Raw genomic sequence first — 15,106 nt, 5'->3', positions numbered from 1 at the left:
CAGTGGGAAGAATGCTCCTTACATTGGTGGTCAGTGGGAAGAATGCTCCTTACATTGGTGGTCAGTGGGAAGAATGTTTCTTACATTGGTGGTCAGTTGGAAGAATGTTCCTTGCCTTTGGGGTCAGTGGAAAGGATGCTCCTTACAACCTCTGGGGGAACCCTAGTTTTCCACAACTCTGGTTGAGAAAGGTTGAGAAAGTCTGACCTACAGTGACCATGATAATTGCTAGAGACCCCTGGAGCCCTGAGTCTTTCCTCAGCCTCAACAACTAAGCCCTGGCTGTAGTGCATTATTACGTGTGATTCATCCATGACATAAGGTGAACATTACTTTGGCTAATGGAGTCAATCCCACACCACTGAGTGATACGTGTACATGCGTTATTTCTTGCTTTTTCATTAAGCTCTACATGGGCTCTGATGTGTTTTGTAATGAAAAGTTGTAAAAATCTTCTGGTGTCTTTTGCTTTTAGTCAGCAGAAAAAAAAAAAAAATCCTCAACCCGAAACCTTTTATAATAAATTATACTTAGACTATAAGCAGACACCATGATTAATTGGGATTTTAATTAGCGGCAAACAATGCCGCGCTGCAGAAAGCAAGCCTCTGATCTTGCATCTTTTGCATTAATGTGTCTCCGAAAAAGAAAGCTACATATGTACACTGTGCTTTCTGGAACTTTTTAATTAAAAACGACCAGCTGCCTCGCGCTAATCCCGTTTGCTCTTTTATGGTATAGAAAAATGGAAATTACGAGCCAACCTACATTAAAACGCAGTCATTTATTTATGTATTTTTTTTTTTTTTTTAGGAGTTCTAAATCGGGTGCCCTTTTAAACGGAAAGTGCAGTGGGGTCTTTCACTTTTTTTTTTAGTTTATAAACTTTTTTTTAAGTTTACGTAAAAACTTTATTTTAACATGCAAGCATTAATTATATTTAACCACTTGCCGACCGCCCGCCCGCCACAGATGTACTGCGGCAGGCTGGCTCGGCTGCGCGAACCGACGTACGGGTACGTTGGTTCGCGGAAGCGCTCCTGGGGGCACGCGTGCACCCCTATTAGGCAGCGGGTAAGCCGATCCATGGGGCCGGCGGCCGCGATTGCCGCTGGGCACCCGCAATCGCTCCCCGTGGAGAGAGAACGACGGTCTGCTGTTGTAAACACAGCAGACCGCTCTTCTCCCTTGATTGAACACAGAGCGCCTGTGATCCTCCTAGTTAGGATCACAGGTCTCTGTGTTGATTCCACAAGTCCCTCCCCCATACAGTTAGAAAACACCCCCTAGGCTCACACTTAACCCTTTGATTACCCCCTGTGTTAACCCCTTCCCTGCCAGTGTCAATATTACAGTAACAGTGCATATTTTTAGCACTGAATACTGTAGTAATGTCACTGGTCCCCCCAAAAGTGTCAAAAATGACAGTTAGGGGTCCGATCTGTTTGCCACAATGTCGCGGTCTCACTAAAAATCGCAGATCGCTGCCATTACTAGTAAAAATTTAAAAAAAAATGTATAAAAATGACATATAGTATCTCACAACAGTGAGTACACCCTTCACATTTTTGTAAATATTTTATTCTATCTTTTCATGTGACAACACTGAAGAAATGACACTTTGTTACAATGTAAAGTAGTGAGTGTACAGCTTGTATAACAGTGTACATTTGCTGTCCCCTCAAAATAACTATAATAAGTAAAATATTTACAAAAAAGTGAGGGGTGTACTCACTTTTCTGAGATACTGTAAATCTTTCCCTTAGTTTGTAGACACGATAAACTTTTGCGCAAACCAATCAAAATACACTTATTGGCATTTTTTTTTAAACCAAAAAAGTGTAGCAGAATACAAATTGGCCTAAAATGATAAAAAAATTAGATTTTCACATTTTTTTTTTAATTGAAAATGTTATATAGCAAAAAGTGAGAAATATTGTTTTTTTTTCCAGAATTGTTGCTCTTTTTTTGTTTATGGCGTAATAAATAAAAATCGCAGAGGTGATCAAATACCGCCAAAAGAAAGCTCTATTTGTGGGGAAAAAAATAACTTTTTATTTAGTTACAGTTTTGCACGACCGCTCAATTTTCCATTAAAATAACGCAGTGCAGAATTGCAAAAAATGGCCTGGTCATTAAGGGGGCAAATCCTTCCGGTCCAGAAGTGGTTAAACATGTAACAGGGAACCCTACCATTGCCTGGCAGTTTAACCTGTTGCCTCTGCCTATATGCATATATTGCATGTGGCACTGGCAGCACAGTGATTGGCTATACTACCCTGTTTCATAACTGTTTTGTCCTGGGAGCACACTGCATTGTGTCTCCCCAGTACTGTGATTGCGCTGTCACTGACAGATCTCTGGTAACTTAGTAGCCAGTAAGACGAGCTCCCAATCACGTGATCAGTATGAAAGCCAATCACAGTGATCACATGATCAGGAAACCCATGAAATACCTTCGGATTTAAGACCCCTATAAAAGGCTGGCCACAGCTGGCAATAAGGGGGTTAGTGAGTGATGCGGAGCAAGCAGTTCCCCTCCACAAAATGATTTGGACCAGTGCACAAAGCAAGGTCCATAAAGACGTGGATGAGCGAGTTTAGAGTGTAAGGAGCATTCTTCTCACGGACCACCAATGTAAGAAACATTCTACTCACTGACCACCAATGTAAGAAACATTCTACTCACTGACCACCAATGTAGGAAACATTCTACTCACTGACCACCAATGTAAGCGGTATTCTTCCCAATGGCCACCAATGTAAGGGACATTCTTCCCACTGATCACTATTGTGAAGGGGACATTCTTTGCATTGGCAATCAAAGTAAGAAGCATTCTTCCCAATGACCACTACTGCTATGAGGAAGGCTTAGGCCGAAACGCGTTAGCATTTCAAAGATGTAACTGCTTTGGTGCAAAATAAAATTTCATAAGAAGGAGCAATTGTGTGCCATGTTTTGATTTTTATGGATTCATGTTGGACAGGATAGCCAGAGCACAGACACACAGCCCATTATCCTTGCAGTAGAATTTGGGTGAGTTCTTATACTTCACTACTGTGAGGGGGGACATTCTTTCCATTGGCCACCAATTTAAGGGGTATTTTTCCTATTGACCATCAGTGAATTGGCTTTTGGAAGGGTTCCTTGAGACCTGAAAATTATTTCAAGGGTTTCACTTGGGTAGAAGGTTGGAAAAAACTGCCCTAAGTTATAACCCTTATCCGTAGACTTAAAGCTTAACTTTACTCCTCCCCATCAACTTTATATTGATCTCTTCCTGGCCCCCACCTTTAACAGAATTAGAACATTTTGGCAACTCCTCCCAACACTTCCTATTTTCTTACCTAGGCCAGAATGATGGGTACAGTGCCCACCAGTGCTGGGACAAGGTCATCCAGTGCCCAGGGCAAAGATGCCAAACTGCACCCCCCCTTCCCTTAGGGTTAGGGTCAGGGCCACCCCCATATCTTCAATAAACCAATGCGCCCAGAGCAGCCGACCCTCCTGCTCACCCCTTGTCCTGGCCCTGGTGCCCACATCTTCCTGGGATTCCCACATCATGGGGTGGGGGCATGCATTATTAAGGAGGGTGGTCATCTATTCATGGCTGCTGCCCCTCTGATGATATGTCACAGCACATGTGTGTCATCATGGGACCACTGCACAACCTGGAAGAGACAGCCGGCAATCTCTGGCGATGGCAGCATGGGACTGGGTGTGCTGTGATAAAGCGACAGATCCTTAGAGAACACCGATAGATCAGCGGTTATACAGGTAAGAGGGGAGAGGAAAAATAGGGAATGGGGGGAATTAGGTGCCTCTTTAACAAGCATTTAACCCTTGCAGTTTAGGGGGGGGGGGCAATTTAAGAGTCATTTTTTAATCTGCCTGGAGCGGGCCTTTAATTAATGCTGACGTTCCACTTACTGTATTTGTCTCCTTTTAGAAGTTGGGCGATACATAGGTACACCTCTGTAACTTGCAAAACAATTCCCACCCCGAAACAGCGGTTCCTGGATTGTAATTTTGCTGCTCTCCATGCGGCTGGAATGAAAATGTCTTGTAACCAACAAACACAGAGTGAGAAATCTGATTTGCCCTGAATAATGCATCTGACTTGTAAGCGTTCCAGACGGGATTCATATTTAATCACATATAAAAATTTAACCAGCGACCGCGGCGCAGACCATACTCTACACAATAATTAGCGTGTTTACTCACAGATGTCACGTTACTGCCTTGTGTCTGGGCCCTTCCATGGCCCTTTCCTGGCCAAGTTATTTTGGAGCTTCCATGCTTAAATCAAAAAAAAAAATGAAGAGAAAGTCACAATCAAAGGTGTTACAGAATTAATTTTCTTGTGTAACCGGTGATGAGGCTTGGAGATAAAAATAGAATATTAGGTAAGAAGTGATTGGAAACCATCATAAAAGGAATCAGCACCGAACAGCAGATGGGATGGAATTAATCCTATGGGCTCATTGAAATTAAAATATACACCGTTAGAATGTATTCAAAGTATCTGATCAAAGAATGGCGAAACCAACAGACAGTGTGGCTGAAGTGAATGAACAGTGGATTGTTTATATTTTATACAAAAAAATAGCCCCCCCCTCCCTCCCAAAAAAAAAAAAAAAAAACAACCCAGAATAAAAACCCAAACGAACATATATATATATATATATATATATATATATATATATATATATATATACAGGGCTTTTTTCAGCGGGAACGCGGGGGAACGCAGTTCCGGCACCTCCAGGTGCTGGAAGGTCTACTGATGCTGGCTGCTGGGGGATCTATTGTTGCTGGACGGGGATCTATTTTTTCATGGCGATCTATTGCTGCTGGTGGAGGATCTTTTGATACTGTGGGTTAATTGTTGCTGGAAGGGATCTACTGTTTAGGGAGGGGTCTACTGTTGCTGGCTGCTAGAGAGTCTATTGATGCTGGCTGCTGGGAGATATTTTTCTGCTGCTGGGGGGGTCTATTGCTGCTGACTGTGGGGGATCTATTTTATTGCTTTTCCATCATAACCAAATTCTATACATTCTAATACAAAATTATACTTGACTCTATACTCTCTAAAAGGGGCTGTACTGAAAGTTGGGTAGGGGGTGGAACCAAGAGTCAGTGCTCGGAGGAGGGTAGGGGTGGTACCAAGGGTTAGTGCTCGGTGGTGGGTAGGGGGCGGAGACACAAAGTAACTTAGAAGGAGGAGTTCCTGCACCTATTCTCTGAGAAAAAAAGCCCTGTATATATATATATATATATATATATATATATATATACATACATACATACATATATACAGGGCTTTTTTTCAGCAGGAACGCAGCGGAACGCACCTCCAGCACTGTATGTATGCAATAGCAAGTGGTGTGGGGTGTGTTGTAGGGTCTCTTGATGCTGGCTGCTTGGGGAATCTATCGTCACTGGTAGGGATCTGGTATTGTGCGAGGGTCTATTGTTGCTGCTGGGGGATCTATTGTTGCTGGGGGGGGTCTTATGTTGTTGGTAGGGATCTCCTGTTGAGGTAGAGGTCTATTGTTGGCTTATCTATTGGTACTGGTTGCTGGGAGAGCGGTTGTTGCTACTGGAGGGGGGGTCTAATGTTGCTGGGGTGGATCTTTTGTTGCTGGTTTGTTGTGCGTGGGAGCTGGGCAGGGGGTGGAACCAAGGGACAGTGCTTAGAGGTGGGTAGTGGGTGGAGACAAGGGGTGACTCAGAAGGGGGGAGTTCTTGTACCTATTCTCCGAGAATAAAAGCCCTGCATATATATATATATACTGTGTGTATATATATATATATATATATATATATATATATATATATATATATATATAAAAAAACATACATACATATATATATATATATATATATATATATATATATATAAAAACATACATATATATATATATATATATATATATATATATATATATATATATATATATATATATACTGTATACATATACATATATATACATATACATATACATATATATATATATATATATATATATATATTTTTTTTTTTTTTTTTTTTTTTGGTTGTTTGGCTTTTTTTTTGTTTTTTTGTTTTGTCATGCGCTCTGAAGAAATGGTCAGTAAATGTTCATATTCGTAGAAAATGCAATAAGGCACATCAAACTTTCATTGGCGAGCCAGAAAACAAAATTATATAAATTTGTGTCAGGACCCTATCCCAAGGACAGGTATCACTCTCACAGGCAAGCTCGACATTTGGGAGAATCCAGTAAGGATACCTTCTGAGTTTTAGAGTAGAGAAAAGAAGGAAAAGGAAAAGAGTAGAGATTAAAGAAGAGAAAGAATGAATTGGACCATACCCCCCACTCCGAACCCCACAATCCCAGGACCTAGGCTGTTGGCTACAAGTCTAAGAGTCACCAGTTAGATATCTGATCTATGGCTCCCATACTTTATCAAACATCTTCATTTTATCATTTTAGCATTGCAGACATACGTTCATTCACCATAATCCGAGAAAGTTTGTGCTCGAGCTGTTCGAACGGCAGGGCAGGAGACCTCCAGGCAGGGCCCGAGACAAGGGGTGGGCAGGAGGGGAGCCTGCCCTGGGCACTGTAAAATCATGTGAGGTTTGGGGGCATCCAGGGCCGGGACAAGGGGTGAGCAGGAGGGTCGGCTGCCCTGGGCACTGTGGTATCATGTGAGGTTTGGGGACATCCAGGGCTGGGACAAGGGGTGGGCAGGAGGGGAAGTTGCCCTGGGCACTGTGGTATCATGTGAGGTTTGGGGACATCCGGGGCCAGGACAAGGGGTGGGCAGGAGGGGAAGTTGCCCTGGGCACTGTGGTATCATGTGAGGTTTGGGGACATCCAGGGCTGGGACAAGGGGTGGGCAGGAGGGGAAGTTGCCCTGGGCACTGTGGTATCATGTGAGGTTTGGGGACATCCAGGGCCAGGACAAGGGGTGGGCAGGAGGGACGGCTGCCCTGGGCACTGTGGTATCATGTGAAGTTTGGGGACATCCAGGGCAATCACAAGGGTTCCCTGGGCGCAATAGTTTATTGTAGGGAGGGGGGCACCCTGAACCTAACCCTAAGGGAAGGGGGAGGCGCAGTTTGGCATCTTTGCCCTGGGCGCTGGATGGCCTTGTACCGGCACTGCCTCCAGGACCTCGCTATTGTAATTTTCGCAGCTGTAAATATAAAGGTGATGAGTCGTCTCTGGGCCCTCATGGCCGTCTCTACCTTAAGGCCCAACAGGACCTGTTGTGGGGATTTGATCAAATTAATTTGGGTGAGAGTGTAAAATACACCCTTATCCAATACCGCCTTACCTTGTGGCATTGCCACAGATATGGTATATCGTTCCTTCCTGACCACAACCACAAAAACACAAAGGAGAAGCACCCGGTACATAAGTTGCCAGCCGCGCCAGCACCAGATATCACCGCAGAAGCACTTTGTAATTTGCTTCAATGATGGAAGTATTGATTAACGATCTCGAAGCCTCCTGCGCCATATATTGCCAATCGTCCAGCTCAAAGCTCTCCTGAAGATCCGCTTCCCACCTCACCTTATAATTCAACTTAACAGAAGAGTCCATCAGTATATTATACAGTTCTGAAATATGACTTTTTGTCTTATCAAATGTCTGGCATAGAAATTCCATGAAAACTGGGTGTAACCGATTCAATTGAATAAAGAATGCAGTAACACTAGCAGCGCTAATACATCATAAGCATGAATACATGACATATATAAAATAAGTACATAGATGTCCTCCGTAGAAGTCCTTGATGACGAAACGCGTAAGAGCGTGAGTACGCGGTCACCTTGGTTACGCACGACGCCACGCTGTAGTCTCCGGCCTGCTGTGGTACCGAGCGGTCGCATAACAGAGAACAGCGTAGGACTAACGGCAACTGTTACATTTTTTCAATGCCTGATGATATCTACAACTTTGTGAGTAGCATTCTGATGGGAACGGGGTACTTTTATTGTAATATATTTAATAAAACTGTACCGAATTACGCTATGAGTCCCCGCTCTTGTTGGTCCACCACTCGAATGCTCTGGGGGAGAGTATGGAGCTATTTAAAGTTAGGCCTGTGTGTTTCTATTGATGCACACAGTGCAAGGAGACACAAGTGTAGTCCCTGCATGCAAGGGTGGCTCCATAGGATGCTGCAAGAGAAAGGAGCCACCCTGAAATAGGAGACCTGTGGTAGCGGTCATGGCATCACAAAGTCTACTTATTTATGATGTAGGTCGTCATCATCTGTTTTTCTATAAAAGGAAGTGGGGGGGGGGGGTAGTAGGGGGCGGCTAAACGAGCGGCTGCACTGACGAGCACTGATGAGGCCACACTGGCAAGCACTGATGAGGAGGCACTGATGGGGTGGCACTGGCAGGCACTGATGGGGTGGCACTGATGATGAGACACTAATATGCAGCACTGATGGGCACTGATAGGCTGCACTGATATGCAGCACTGATATGTGGCACTGATATGTGGCACTGATAGGTAGCACTTATATGCAGCATTGATGGGCACTGATAGGCGGCACTGATGGGCACTGATAGGTGACACTGATGGGCACTGATAGGCAGCATTGATGGGCACTGGTGGGTGGCACTGATAGATGGCAATGATGGGCACTGGTGGGTGGCAATGTTAGATTGCAATGATGGGCACTGGTGGGTGGCACTTATATATGGCAATGATGGGCAGCACTGATGAGGAGGCACCAACAGGCTCCCTGAGCACTGATTGGCATCCCTGGTGGCCATGGGTGGGCATCCCTGGTGGCCATGGGTGGGCAATCCCTGGTTGCCATGGGTGGACAATCCCTGGTGGCTCTAGTGGCATCCCCCAAGGGTCTGCATTGGTAATCAATGCTCTGATTACCAGCACAGACCCCGTCCTGTTAGGAGAGCCGCCGATCTACTCTCCTCTACTCGCGCTTGTCAGGCACGAACTGAGGAAAGCCGATCAACGGCACTTCCTATTTACTATGTGACCAGCTGTGATTGGACTCATGGCTCTTTACCGGGATCGGAGATGCAGTGTGTCAGAGTGACACACCGCACCACCGATCGCCGCTCTGCACGCACCCTGGGGGCGCGCAAAGCAGCCTATCCTGCTAGACGTCATATGACCCCCGGTCGGGATGGGACAATCAATTTGTGGCCGTCATTTTACTAAATGATGGTCAGGAAGTGGTTAACAATGGACAGTGCAGTCTCAAGCTCTAGGCTCCATAGGGTGCTGCAAAAGAAAGGAGCCACCATGAAACAGGAAACCTGGACAGCGGCCATGGCACCCGCTTAAACTAGAACATAGGCAAGGATTAAAAGATAAAGAAGCTGCATAGGCAGTAAGCAATTTAATTGGTGGCCGAAAGTGCTTAAAAATCCAAGGGTTTCATATTTTAGTGATCCTGCGTGGGTCATTTAAAACAATTTAAAAATAAAATCCGTTTATTTTAGTCTTTCTTTAAAAATGCGGTTTATTAAGACAGCTCTGAGGCTTTAAAAACGCTGTCCGTATAATTTTCCACATTTTTATGCAGAGCTAATAATTTGATGCCGGTTCCACTCTTGGGTTGGAAGCCATCCAAGCCTGGCCTGTCCTTATTGAGCGTATCTGGTACTTATGCGGCAAGGACCGCTAGACATCGCTGTGCGGCCTTCTGTCTAATGAGCCCCATTCTTTGCTGGACGTTCTTGCTGAACGAGGTCCAGGCTGGTTGCCAAAGCGGGATTTAGAGGATTCAGGAAGGATTAGCATTTTCTAAATGACGAATTTCACAGCACACTCGTATGTGATCATCCTTCGGCATTCTTTTCTTCTTCATTTTTTTTTTTTTTTATTTGGCGGAGCCACCTGCAGGAGGGTTCACTTCCTGCTCGAGAGATAAAATGTTAATTGCAATCATTTAGAAATTAGCGAGAGCTCTTAAACAGAGCCCTGTAATCAGCAATCATTGGGCGAGCTCTTGCCATCGCCTTTGGAGAAGTGACGATGTCAGGATGATGTCTTCCTTCTAGAGGCTTCTACAGTGGATAGGCGGAGGATTTCCACTTCTAGAGGAAGACTACTTGGTGATGTGCAGCCTTCGACCTCCTAATCTTAATTTTTTAATTATATTAATTGGTGGGGATGTGCAGCCTTCAACTTTCTAATCTTAATCTTAAATAAGAATTATTAGTGGATCTGGTGGGCAGGTCAGCTCTTGGCTTCTTATGTGGATACTTGAAGGGCTAGACCAGGGATCCTCAAACTACGGCCCTCCAGCTGTTGCGGAACTACACGTCCCATGAGGCATTGTAAAACTCTGACATTCACAGACATGACTAGCCATGATTGGAATTGTAGTTCCTGAACAACTTGAGAGCCATAGTTTGAAGACCCCTGGGCTAGACCTTCCACCAACAATTCCAGACTCTGTTCCTGTCCACTTGGAAGTGTTGGGTGTTCTTGAACCCATTCCAGCTTTTCTTATTATAAAATGAAACAAACAAACAAAAAAAGACATGAGGAGAGCAACTCATAATGGGCATAGGGGGTTTGAAGACCTGGGAACTCAATACAAGGATGGCAAGAGTCCCTCATAATGGGCACAGTAGGGGTACAGATGCAGGAACTCAGTGCAGGAATGGTGGGAACACATCATAATGGGCACAGTTGTTGTAGAGACCTGGGAACTCTGATGGGAGCCATTCATAATGGGCACAGCAGGTGTGCAGACATGGGTACTCAGCCCAGGGATGGAGGGAGCCAATCATAATGGGCACAGCAGGTGTGCAGACATGGGTACTCAGCACAACAATATTGGGCACAGCAGGTATGTAGACCCAGGAACTTAGGGCTGGTGGGAGCCCCTCATAATGGGCACAGCAGCTTTACAGACCCGGGAACTCAGCCCAGGGATGGAGGGAGCCAATCATAATGGGCACAGCAGGTGTGCAGACATGGGTACTCAGCACAACAATATTGGGCACAGCAGGTGTTTAGACCCAGGAACTTAGCGCTGGGCTGGTGGGAGCCCCTCATAATGGACACAGCAGCTTTACAGACCCGGGAACTCAGCACAGGGATGGAGGGAGCCAATCATGATGGGCACAGCGGTTGTGCAGGCCTAGCAATCTAGTGATTGGAAGTTGTAGGACAATTGTTTTAGAGACCTGGGAACTCAGATGGTGGGAGCCATTCATGATGAGCACAGAAGGTCTGCTGTCCAATAAGGGCTCAGACCTCACACAACGCTCAGTTCAACCATGAATGGTAAAGAGCTGTGCATCAACAAACAGCAACGGTTTCTGTGGAAAGTGGAATTCAATCTAATTTAAATCTTTCCTGAAGAACTTTTTTTTTTTTTTTTATAAAAGAATACACCAAATAAAATTGTCCATTTTGAGCCCATTCAGACTAGCGACTTGTCAGGCGACTTGTCAGCCTGACAAGTCGCGGTAGGTCGCGGTCCATTGAGTAGTACAGGAGCCGTTCTAATAGGAGCGACACAAGTCGCTCTGACTTAGAAAAAGGGTCCTCTACTACTTTGAGGCGAACTTGCATAGACTTCCATTATGTGAATTCTCTGCAAGTCGCGCTGAAGTCGCGGTGCACAGCGGTGCACGCGACTTCACAGGTCGCCCCCCCAAAGTCGGATCGCCTCAGTGTGAACCGGCTCTTTGGCCACATGTACAATGACTGAAACATTTATTTATTTATTCTTTGTACTCCTATTGGACAACTTCAGCTCTGGCCTTGAAACTCTTGCCGAAACTTGTGTTTTTTGGTATGCATGGGTTAGAGCCCTAGCCAAGTTTTACAGCTGTCTATGCCCCCTCAGGGAAGATTCCCCATCCCTGCTGGTCCTGAGGACCACTGTACAGAAAGTGATGGAAAGTATTCGTATTGTAGTGGTGAATCCACACTGCTATGGGCCCCCAGTTTGTTTAACTGGGCTGAAGTTGAATCCTCTTGTATTTTGCCTTTCCTGATTCTTCCTTTCTCCGTTATGTAGCAGGTTTTCCAGGCCTGTGGCCTGATGTGGGTCTGCCATCGTTACCGGTTACCTTTCCAGCCCGTGTGAGCTGCGACCCTGGGTGTGAGCACTGAGACATGGACAACTCTGGCATCTTTGTTTTGTGGTTTTATTGGATTTAAGGGGATGGGAGAAGGGGATGAGTGTGATACTCCTTTAGGCTCAACTAAGTATAACTTTGGGACTTTCTCAGAAAAATGTCTGCCAACCAACGTTAGCCAACGCTCACTGACGCTTAGAACACACTGTACCTTGAAAGAAGTGCTAGAACCTCGACGTTAAGTCTAGAAGTCCCAGGACTGTAGAATGTAGAACTTCTAACCCTGCTGCACTGCAAAGTCACTGATTACTCCCCTCCAGCCTGGCACTGGCTTGAGGTAGATGGTTGTGAATTCTTGTATGGCTGCAACTCTTAAATGATACTCTGTACACTGACTGATACTCTGTACATTATTTGATGTCATCACTGGGTGTCTATTGGCGCTTTTCCACTGCATGGTTTGGCTCGGTTTGGCGCTTTTCCACTGCATGGTTTGGCTCGGTTTGGTGCTTTTCCACTGCATGGTTTGGCTCGGTTTGGCGCTTTTGCACTGCATGGTTTGGCGCTTTTCCACTGAATGGTTTGTGCTTTTCCACTGCATAGTTTGGCGCTTTTGCACTGCATGGTTTGGCGCTTTTCCACTGCATGGTACGGCTCGGTTTGGCGCTTTTCCACTGCATGGTACCGCATGGTACTGGTTAGAACAGTTCGGTACGGTTTGGTACAGCGACGCTTTTCCACTACATGGTTCGGCTCGGTACGGCTCGCTTAAACAGTACCACCTCGGTTGTGGTTCCAAGCGGGCCGTACCGATACCATATCCCACAATCCTTTGCATGCAGCCTTGATTGTTTGTCACTACTAGCCACTGATTGGTCAGAAAATCGTTGTAATCCCACCCACTTACTACTTTAGTGGAAAAGCAAGCCGAGCCGAGTAGAGCCTATACAGTGCTGAAAGGTGCCGACTCGAACCACGCAGTGGAAAAGCAAACTGAGCCGAGCTGGGCCACAGCAGTGCCGAGTGGAGCCGAGCCGCCGGTACTTGCAGTGGAAAAGTGCCATAAGTTTCTCTATGCAATGCAAGCAGATCATGGCGGGTGGGAGGGGCCCAACATTTCATTAGAGTCTTATGAAAACAGTGGGCAGGTTCTTGGGAGGAGTAATGCAAATATTAGGATGCCATAATGGGCGAACATCAAATCTAGACAGGCTGTGTTGTATTTGCACACAGACTACTCTAGATAAAAAGGCAGACTGGGGAGGAAAGTGGTAGAGGATGCTGGGCGTCCTCCAACAAGGAAATGAGGGGACCTCTGTCTTAATTACCGCAGCTTCTAATGCACATTGTGAGAAGATCGCAGTGAAATCAGAGTAAGCAATTTCAGTCCAGGAGAGGAGCCGGGTACAACTGTGCCAGCCTGGAGGTGAGATTTACCCGTACTGTGCCTGTGTGCAGAAATCTAAGGATTTTCTTAGCAGGGGAGTCACTCATTTTATCTACTCGCTTCTCTTCCGGCTTATTTGACGGGTTATGAAAATGCCTCGGCATCCCCCAGGCGCCTCTCCATTCACAGTGCCAGTTTGCTGCCCTCCTCCATGCAGCCTCATCAACTCATGGTGTCTTGGGAGGGTTTATTTTTTTTTTTTTTATTATTGAAGTGACCTCCATTCCATCCCCCGGGGAAGGTGACAACACCACGGACTGCCTCTAAATGACCGCTTAGAACTGTTATATAAAGATGTTCAAACAGAGAGAGAAAAATCCCCTCCACATGTGACTGCCAGCCAAGTGCTACTGATTTTTATTTATTTTGTTTGCCTATTTATCCTCTTGTTTATTATTATTAACTTTACTTTAATGTCACCGTTTTTGGAATTATTTATTTGTTTTCCGTTTTGGCTATAAATGTATTAATTAATTCTAATTCTAATTTTTAACTTTCTGTTACTGTTGCTTGTTTTAGAATCCCTTCTATATATATATATTATAACTTTAACCACTTAAGCCCCGGAGGATTTGGCTGCTAAAGGACCAGGGGTTTTTTTGCGATTTTTTACTGCGTGACTTTAACGGACAATTGCACGGTCGTGCGACGCTGTACCTAAACGAATTTGACGTCCTTTTTTTCCCACAAACAGAGCTTTCTTTTGGTGGTATTTGATCACCTGTGCGATTTTTTGATCACGCGCTATAAACAAAAAAAGAGCGTCAATTTTGCAAAAATAACAATATTTTTCACATTTTTTTATATGAAATTCCCCAAAAAAAAAGTAAAAATCAAAATTTTTTAACATTTTTCGGCCAATTTGTTTTATGCTACCTATGTTTGGTAAAAAAAATCGCAAAAAGCGTATTTTGATTGGTTTGCGCAAAAGTTATCGCGTTTACTAACAAAGGGAAAGATTTTTGTCATTTTTGGTGTTTTTTTTTTTAACGCGTAATGGCGGCGATCTGCGATTTTTTTTCGGTACTGCGACATTGCGGCGGACAGATCGGACCCTTGACTGACATTTTTGACACTTTTGGGGTTACCAGTGACATTACTGCAGTAATCAGTGCTATACATATGCACTGTTACTGCAAAAATGACACTGGCAGGGAAGGGGTTAACTTTATTGGACAGGGAGGGGTTAAGTGTGTCCTAGGGGCGTGATTCTAACTGTGTAGGGACATTCCTATTGGTGTAAAAGCAAAGATCAAAAAAAACAGATCTTCACTTTTACACAGGGAGAACTGACAGGCAGCTTGTTTACACAAGCTGCTCTGTCTTTCTCCCTTCACAGGAGCGATCGCAGTGTGACTGGCGGACATCAAGTCCGCCGGTCACACGCACTGACTTGCCTGTGAACGAGCCGCGGCGGGCGCGCGCCTCGGCGGGCGCGCGCCCGCCCGCGATAGGCTCGCAAGTCAGTGACAGGGAGTGACGTACCGATACGTCACTCTGCCTGGCCGGGGCTGACCGCCGCAGTATATAGTCGTGCGGCGGTCGGCAACCGGTTAATATTATTATTGATATT

At 45.2% G+C, this 15,106-nt stretch overlaps 1 protein-coding gene across 1 annotated transcript in view; it reads left to right on the top strand.

The window, feature by feature from the left end:
• IGSF11 (immunoglobulin superfamily member 11) overlaps positions 1–15,106 on the top strand; it is a 428,210-nt gene that overhangs the window by 360,124 nt on the left and 52,980 nt on the right. The window lies entirely within an intron of this gene.

This window comes from Pelophylax lessonae (assembly GCF_965119305.1).
Source record: "Pelophylax lessonae genome assembly, chromosome: 2".
Classification (NCBI taxonomy): domain Eukaryota; kingdom Metazoa; phylum Chordata; class Amphibia; order Anura; family Ranidae; genus Pelophylax; species Pelophylax lessonae.
This window is presented reverse-complemented; position numbering and strand designations above follow the sequence as displayed.